The sequence below is a fragment of the Sinocyclocheilus rhinocerous genome, unplaced genomic scaffold (assembly GCF_001515625.1).
Source record: "Sinocyclocheilus rhinocerous isolate Xijiao unplaced genomic scaffold, SAMN03320098_v1.1 scaffold857, whole genome shotgun sequence".
Lineage (NCBI taxonomy): Eukaryota > Metazoa > Chordata > Actinopteri > Cypriniformes > Cyprinidae > Sinocyclocheilus > Sinocyclocheilus rhinocerous.
In genome coordinates this window covers 33,798-42,308 of record NW_015632715.1, presented here as the reverse complement: position 1 = coordinate 42,308, position 8,511 = coordinate 33,798, and the positions used below count along the sequence as shown (strand labels likewise).

At 37.2% G+C, this 8,511-nt stretch overlaps 1 pseudogene; it reads right to left on the bottom strand.

The window, feature by feature from the left end:
• Positions 1-8,511, bottom strand: part of LOC107742777 (non-canonical poly(A) RNA polymerase PAPD5-like) — a 51,367-nt pseudogene that overhangs the window by 9,988 nt on the left and 32,868 nt on the right.

The window sequence follows — 8,511 nt, the reverse complement described above, 5'->3', positions numbered from 1 at the left end:
TTTAACTTGCTTTTCATTTATTACTTAAAGCGAAGTACTTCTTTGATACCACAACAAATACTACTAGATTAACAAATACACAAATTACAAGCATAGACAAATACAACAGAAAATGTTACAAATTAAATAAGGTTGGTAGTATTCAAATACAGAAATGTAATAATTATGGAAAATAACACTGCATAGTGTTCACTGTATAAATTAAATATAGATTTTTATTACAGCTGTTTTGCTGTTTGATGATCATTAATGACAGCAGCAGTATTTATAGGCCGCTGTCCCTTTAAGACCTGATGCACGGATCCGATATAATGATACACATCACATCCGATTTCTTTCTCAGCTGTTTTCATTCACTTGAGACATAACTGACTGCGTTTACCTGAATGATTGTCGAGATGGGTATTTTGTCAATTTTATGTGTATGTGTCTGTTCAGAGGATTCAGTTCGGTGTTTGCGTGCTGTCTGAAACGCGTAGAGAACAGAACAGCACGCGAGTAATCAAGTTCCCTTTCGCCTTTTCTCTCTGGAATTGTTTAAAATTCGCTTGCTTGTGTAAATACGAACAAATGATAAACTACTCTAGTGTAACTCTATTATGTTATCTATTATGGTTAAATTTTGCAATTAATCTGCGGATCACATGCGTGCCGAACCATGGGGCTTGGTCCGCACGGATCACGGATCAACTACGATCCGTTTAACCACTAGTTACAACCAGAAATAAAACCAGACATTTTGTGTTTTTTTCCCACAAAACAAAGGCCAAATAAGGCTGTTGACACACTTTGAATTATTTTTCAGCTCATTATCCATGCATTTAGAACTACATTTTAGCAACAGAAGGTCCTGCCACTTGTGGAATGCACGAAAGGGTCACTGTTGAGTTAGCTATGCTATTCTCTTAGCAGATTCTGTGCAGTTTATATTTCCACATCATGTGTCTTTATTATTTCACTTTGTACACCCATTAGGCATTTCTTTCTCTGCTAGAAAACATCCATAAGCTGCAGTTGAAATACTGATGATTAGCCACCAACCAATTCAAAATAGCTGGGCTGAACACAAACTGTAAAACTTTATATAAAGCAAATTCATTGTTAAATCAATAAACATATAATTTTAGATATACAGGTAAACTGAGAAGAGTATTTATTGTATTCCTGACAGGTTCCAGTGACAATTTAGAAATGGAGTCCCTCAAGGCCCTATATTTAGACCTCTGCATGTCCATGACACCAACGTGTAATGGTAAACTACTGCAAGAACAAATTCACATATGGTTTTGATATTTAAAAGGTCAAGTAGAAGTTCTGAAAAAGTGTTTGTATCTATGCCTCTTTGGCAGGTAGCCTAAATGATTGTTCCTCATCCTCCAGATATTCAAGAATACAAATGACAAACCCCAAGAAGACAATAATATGAGTAACACTAACCTCAGCATTGGGCCACAAGTCCTTGATGACTCTCTGGATCCTGGCCACCACCTCTAGCCTCATGTGGTCCTCCTCTGGACGAGGAGAAATATACTCATAAAAGTCCTTTATCTCCTCATGCAGCCTGTATAGAGAGAGAAATTAAGTATTACATAATCAAAGAATGACTGCATTATTGGCAATAATGCTCTTTAATGTTTAACTCAAATACTACATTAAAGTGATTTGGTGGCACAGTACCACAAATAGGTGTTGTTAATGATAAACCTGGTTTCTGGTGACCTGAGCTGTTGTGAGTGTAATTCAATATCAATAAAGTCAGAATAAGAAATAACAGCCAATAGTAATGCATACAAATGTGTTTGTTTTCCTAGTACATATAAACACCTAAACTAAATGATTTTGACAGAAGTCTCTTATGCTCACAAGACTGCATTTATTTGATCAAAAATTCAGTAAAAGCAGTAATATTGTGAAATATTACAACTTAAAATTGTTTGTATTACAATTTAAAACTGTTTTCTATTTTAATATATTTTATGATGTAATTTATTCCTATGATGGCAAAGCTGAATTTTCAGCAGTCATTACTCCAGTCTTCAGTGTCACATGATCCTTCAGAAATCATTCTAATATGCTGATTTGCTACTCAAGAAACATTTCTTATCAATGTCTACAACAGTTGTGCTGCTTAAAATTCCAGTGGAAACCATGATACATTTTTTCAGGATTCTTTGATGAATAGAAAGTTTACATCAAAGAACAGTAACTGTTTGAAATTTAAATCTTTTGTAACATTATAAATGTTTTACTGTCACTTTCGATCCATTCAATGCTCCCCTGCTAAATAAAATTATAAATTCCTTTTTCTTTTTCTTTTCTTTTTTTTAATCTTACTGACACCAAACTTTTGAATGATATTGTATGCTGTCATGTAAGCAATGAGAACATTGGTTAACATGACTCAGGGTAAGAAAGGAATAAAGAAACAAATTCACACCCTAGTTACAAGTAAGTAAACATTCAAAGGCAGGTTGCTACAGCTAGTGAGGCTTCAGAGTCAGGAAAGGGAGAGCGTAGCTAAGTGACACATTATTATTACTCATTTGTAATAATTTGACCCTAGAAAGCAGCACACCCTCAACTCAACTCAACCTGACCCAGCAGTCCAAGTTTATTCCAACCTGAACACTAATTTCAAGCAATTGTAGCAGCATCGAACACTGCATGGGACACACCTGCAGAAATACTATACATGCAAGCTGCTTAGAGAAGCAGAATTCATTCACTGAAATAGTCTCTTAGTGTCATGCAAGTTCAGTATGTTCAGTAGATGACTGGGCCAAGGCACCTGCTATCACTTCTCATTATCTTCCAGCTTTTACTAACACTGGTCTTCTGGTGCCAGGTGCCAATCCCACGACTAGGGTTGAATCCGCACATGCCTGCCAAACTGGCCGCCATCCTTATTTATGCACATGTAGCTGCTGCTGCAGGTGGTTTCATCATTCTTTACATGTGCTGAGTTTGCCCATGACTTAGGTAATGATACTAATAGACTTCCTGTAGCTCAAAGATGGAGCTAACAACGCCAAGGTCATGGGTTTGATTTACAGAGAATGCATGAACTGATATAACATTCACAATGAATGGTGTATGTACACTGAAACTCAATGTAAGCTGCTTTGGATAAAAGTGTGCCAAAAGCATAAAAAAAATAAGAGAACAATATTCCTACATAGTTCACATCTGATTAATATCATCAAAGAAAGTCGGCGGAGACATGCCACTTCTAAGACGTTTTCACACCTGGCTCCTTTAGAGCGTTTGTTTCCCTAAACAAGGTTGTAAAAATGGAACATAGTAACCATTTAAGTCCCTGTTTCATGTCAGTTAATCTCAGCTTTCAGTTAAAGGAGACATATTATGAAGCAGTAATATTGTGAAATATTACAACTTAAAATTGTTTGTATTACAATTTAAAACTGTTTTCTATTTTAATATATTTTATGATGTAATTTATTCCTATGATGGCAAAGCTGAATTTTCAGCAGTCATTACTCCAGTCTTCAGTGTCACATGATCCTTCAGAAATCATTCTAATATGCTGATTTGCTACTCAAGAAACATTTCTTATCAATGTCTACAACAGTTGTGCTGCTTAAAATTCCAGTGGAAACCATGATACATTTTTTCAGGATTCTTTGATGAATAGAAAGTTTACATCAAAGAACAGTAACTGTTTGAAATTTAAATCTTTTGTAACATTATAAATGTTTTACTGTCACTTTCGATCCATTCAATGCTCCCCTGCTAAATAAAATTATAAATTCCTTTTTCTTTTTCTTTTCTTTTTTTTAATCTTACTGACACCAAACTTTTGAATGATATTGTATGCTGTCATGTAAGCAATGAGAACATTGGTTAACATGACTCAGGGTAAGAAAGGAATAAAGAAACAAATTCACACCCTAGTTACAAGTAAGTAAACATTCAAAGGCAGGTTGCTACAGCTAGTGAGGCTTCAGAGTCAGGAAAGGGAGAGCGTAGCTAAGTGACACATTATTATTACTCATTTGTAATAATTTGACCCTAGAAAGCAGCACACCCTCAACTCAACTCAACCTGACCCAGCAGTCCAAGTTTATTCCAACCTGAACACTAATTTCAAGCAATTGTAGCAGCATCGAACACTGCATGGGACACACCTGCAGAAATACTATACATGCAAGCTGCTTAGAGAAGCAGAATTCATTCACTGAAATAGTCTCTTAGTGTCATGCAAGTTCAGTATGTTCAGTAGATGACTGGGCCAAGGCACCTGCTATCACTTCTCATTATCTTCCAGCTTTTACTAACACTGGTCTTCTGGTGCCAGGTGCCAATCCCACGACTAGGGTTGAATCCGCACATGCCTGCCAAACTGGCCGCCATCCTTATTTATGCACATGTAGCTGCTGCTGCAGGTGGTTTCATCATTCTTTACATGTGCTGAGTTTGCCCATGACTTAGGTAATGATACTAATAGACTTCCTGTAGCTCAAAGATGGAGCTAACAACGCCAAGGTCATGGGTTTGATTTACAGAGAATGCATGAACTGATATAACATTCACAATGAATGGTGTATGTACACTGAAACTCAATGTAAGCTGCTTTGGATAAAAGTGTGCCAAAAGCATAAAAAAAATAAGAGAACAATATTCCTACATAGTTCACATCTGATTAATATCATCAAAGAAAGTCGGCGGAGACATGCCACTTCTAAGACGTTTTCACACCTGGCTCCTTTAGCGCGTTTGTTTCCCTAAACAAGGAAAAATGGAAGGAACATAGTAACCATTTAAGTCCGTTTCATGTCAGTTAATCTCAGCTTTCAGTTAAAGGAGACATATTATGCCCCTTTTTACAATATGTAATATAAGTCTCTGGTGTCCCCTGAATGTGTCTGTGTAGCTTCAGATCAAAATACTCCACAGATCATTTATTATATCATTTTGAAAATGCCTATTTTGAGTGGAAGCAGAAACACGCTGTTTTTCGGGCCGGACTCTTTAAATGCAAATGAGCTGCTGCTCCTTGCCCCCTTTTCCAGAATAGAGCTGCGCCATTACAGCTCGGACCTGCTAAAAACATGTGTTTTGGTTCTGATTATCATGTTTATCGCGCTGAAATCATGCATTTTAAACCATATGAGTTTAAACTTCTGATATACGGTTTTCAGATAAACCATATATTGTCGTATTCGTGTGTTTATTAGTCACGTTGAATCAATGAAAGCGTTGAATCTTCTGTTTATTCAGCTGCAGCGATAGGCATTTCTTGGGTTTCTTCTGCGAGGCGTATTTGGAGTTTCAGCGCGAGAGCGCTCTCTGGCCTTTGGATGGAGATTTACTGCTGATCATAGAACCGTGCTTCACTGAAAGATACGCATGACAATCGCAGCTTCTGTAGAATCGCGATCTCGATTCCATTTCAATTTATCGTGCAGCCCTAGTCACCTTTAAACGAGACAATCGCCTTTTTTAGTCTTAAACATACATGCACATTAGCTGAACCAGTCGGAACAAATTACCCTTTCATGCTGATTCGATTTAAATCTAAATCAAAATTTATGATACCACTGATGTCAAATTTTATTGCTGATTTGATATGCTAATTTTTTTGTTGTTGATTTTGATGTTTACCGGATTAAATTAAATAGGATAGTTTTTATGTAACAACATAGAATCTACTCAAGAAAGTTAAGATTGCATATTGCTTTTTCGTCCTGAGGTTGAACACAAAATCTGTGTGGACACTGCAATTACACCTACACTAAATGAACATTCTTCTTTGGTTATTTCTATATTTGCTAACTGCTAGAGCAGCCTAACAAAATATACTGTTCTTACACAATCCGGTCCCTCCTCCACATTTGACAGCAAGTGAATGTTGACGGGCCGCATTTATTTCATTTGTTATATCTTTAACTGTGTAGAAAAAGGTGTTGAGATAACCTTTTCCCCCCAGCATTTAAACTGAGCAGGCAAACTAAAGTTTTCATTTGAACTTAAACTAACCTATAAAAGTCAAAAGTAAGAGTGTGAGAAATAAAACGCTTTCCCACGTCATCTGCCGAGACATTTTAGAAATTTTGGACAGGTGAGAAACAATCACGCCCTGAAGAACATTTTGCACTCTGGGAATTCTAGGCATCTTATTACTTAAAAATGCTGATAATTATTCCACCTTCTAATAAGGTGAGAAAGAACTGGTAAATCTGTGCTACACTGGCATTCGCTTATCTGAGTGGAAACTCTAAATGGATACACTTGCATTGTCTATGATAATAATAATAACAAGTTTATTTTATATAGTGCCTTTCTGCAAACTCAAGATCTATCTCAGGGAAGGTCTTAGTACCTCCGGTCACTCAAGGTCCACAAACAAACAAGTCATGCAAAGCTTTGAGCATAAACACCAATACACAGACACACACATACACACACACACACAGAAACACACACACAAACGCACAAGTTTATTCTTGGGCTCTGATCAGTGTCTAAGCACATTTGTCTATCCGTGCTGGTAAAACTAAACTGCATGATAAAGTTCTGCCCTGGGCATGAAGCTCTGCAGAGGCAGTCTGACAGCATTCATCAGAGCCAGCCACCACTGCAACAAGAACACACCTACTGCAGACTCCACTCCACAGATCAGGCCATTGGATTTGTGTTTTGGGACAAAGGGTGGTTCATGTTACCAAGACGAAAATCATCATACAAACAAGCCCATTACATCACAGAGTTTTTATGCAACCAAAACAGAACAGATATTCATAGAGCAGCTCTGCCAATATTTTCACTGTCCTACAAAAGTATTGGCAGGGCGAGTAAAAATTGTTTTTATTGTTTTTTACTGGCCCACATATTTACAACATACATTTTTTATATATATATTTCCTAGTAAAATTGCAATTTTACAAAACTCATGGTTCATTAACTTTTTTTCTTTGCAAATGAGCTGAAAAAGCTGGAAATTAGCCATCCTTTATTGAGTCCTGACATATTATTCAAAGATCAGACATATTAACACAATTAGTCAAAAGAAGCATACATGCTTTCATACAACCCTTAAACAAAAATATAAAAAAGCCAAAATAACAGAAAATTTAGGATACAACTAATGAGTTGTATCCTAAATATATCTATATGTGTGTGTGCTCCTGATGTATAAGCATGTATTTCTGTCTTCATGTGCATATCAGGTTTATTCAAAGTTGTATGTTTGCATATGGGCGTGTGCTGTTTCATCAAGATCAGATAGAAGTGTGTTTCACTTCTGGCAAACTAAGAAAATTAGTTCAGTCCAAGAAATGGAACTGAAAGAGAGCAAAAGTGGAAACACAGGGCCTGAATGGCCTCTTGATCTCACCATATCTGCTTTAGCAACACTCTTACAAAATGGACAAGAGAGAGCAGAAGCAGACAAACCAGACTGATCAAATCTAAAACAAGATGAAAAGTTCAAAAAACTGAAAGTACTTAATTTAACTGGAGCTAAATAAATCCCAGCAGGCTGTCTCACAGTTCAAAGAGCACATTTGCCCTCAGAGTCGTCGAGCTTGGATGTGGAAAACTGATTACACACAGAGAGTCTGAGTTTCGTTTCAATGAATATACTGTTCAGATCAGTTTTGATTCTCCAGAGCAGCCTGTTGTGTCCTCCAATCACGAGCAGCGTGCAGTTTACTCCCAGTGTCAGCCAATCAGAGAGCAGACTCTGTCGCTAAGAAACCCTTCAACTGTGAGGGCCAACACGAGTTTTGCTGTTACTGCTGTGGATTGACTGACTCACATTACACACACAGTTAGCCTAAATATTGATAATCACACAATCATCCTGAGTTACATGCATGAGTGGAAATATTGCAAAGCACCAATATAAATGACCACTTTGTTGTTTTTAATTTAAACATGTCATCGACTGATCCAAATGCATCTGTTTACAGTTGGCATGAAATCAAATCAGTCGATATCGATAATTATCAAGATAAATTTAAAATCTTTATTTCTTTCAAGTTCAAAGGCAGATTTTTGCTCCCAAGTAAAAGTTGTGGAAACCAGACCTTTAATTGTGGTTTTAAACTACTCTTTAGAACATGACAAACTTCACGTTTTTGAATTATTTACACTTTTTCCTTAAAATAAATATGTGACTGTTTGCCATAAAGCGCTACTCTACACTGCTCAAACTCGCGTTTGAATCATCAGTGGCAACTCCTTTAAATATAAATACGTACTTACAGTCTGTGAGTCAGAACAGCCGGCATTGTAGTCTATTCTACCAGGATCAGGAAACAGTCCTCCTTAAAATGTGCTGCACACATCTGAATATTTGGGTTGAACTGTTCTGGAACAGTGTTGTAAATACAACAACCACTGATTTCTACTCGTGTCCTCTTTTAGAAAGGCCAAACAAAGTAGTTTCGCTTTCACAACGAAACGACGTCACACACCGCGACCTGGAGTGAGCGAAGGCCGGCTTGAGTGAGCAGAGGCAGGCGGGCTTGAGAACGGCGCGGCCGGCGG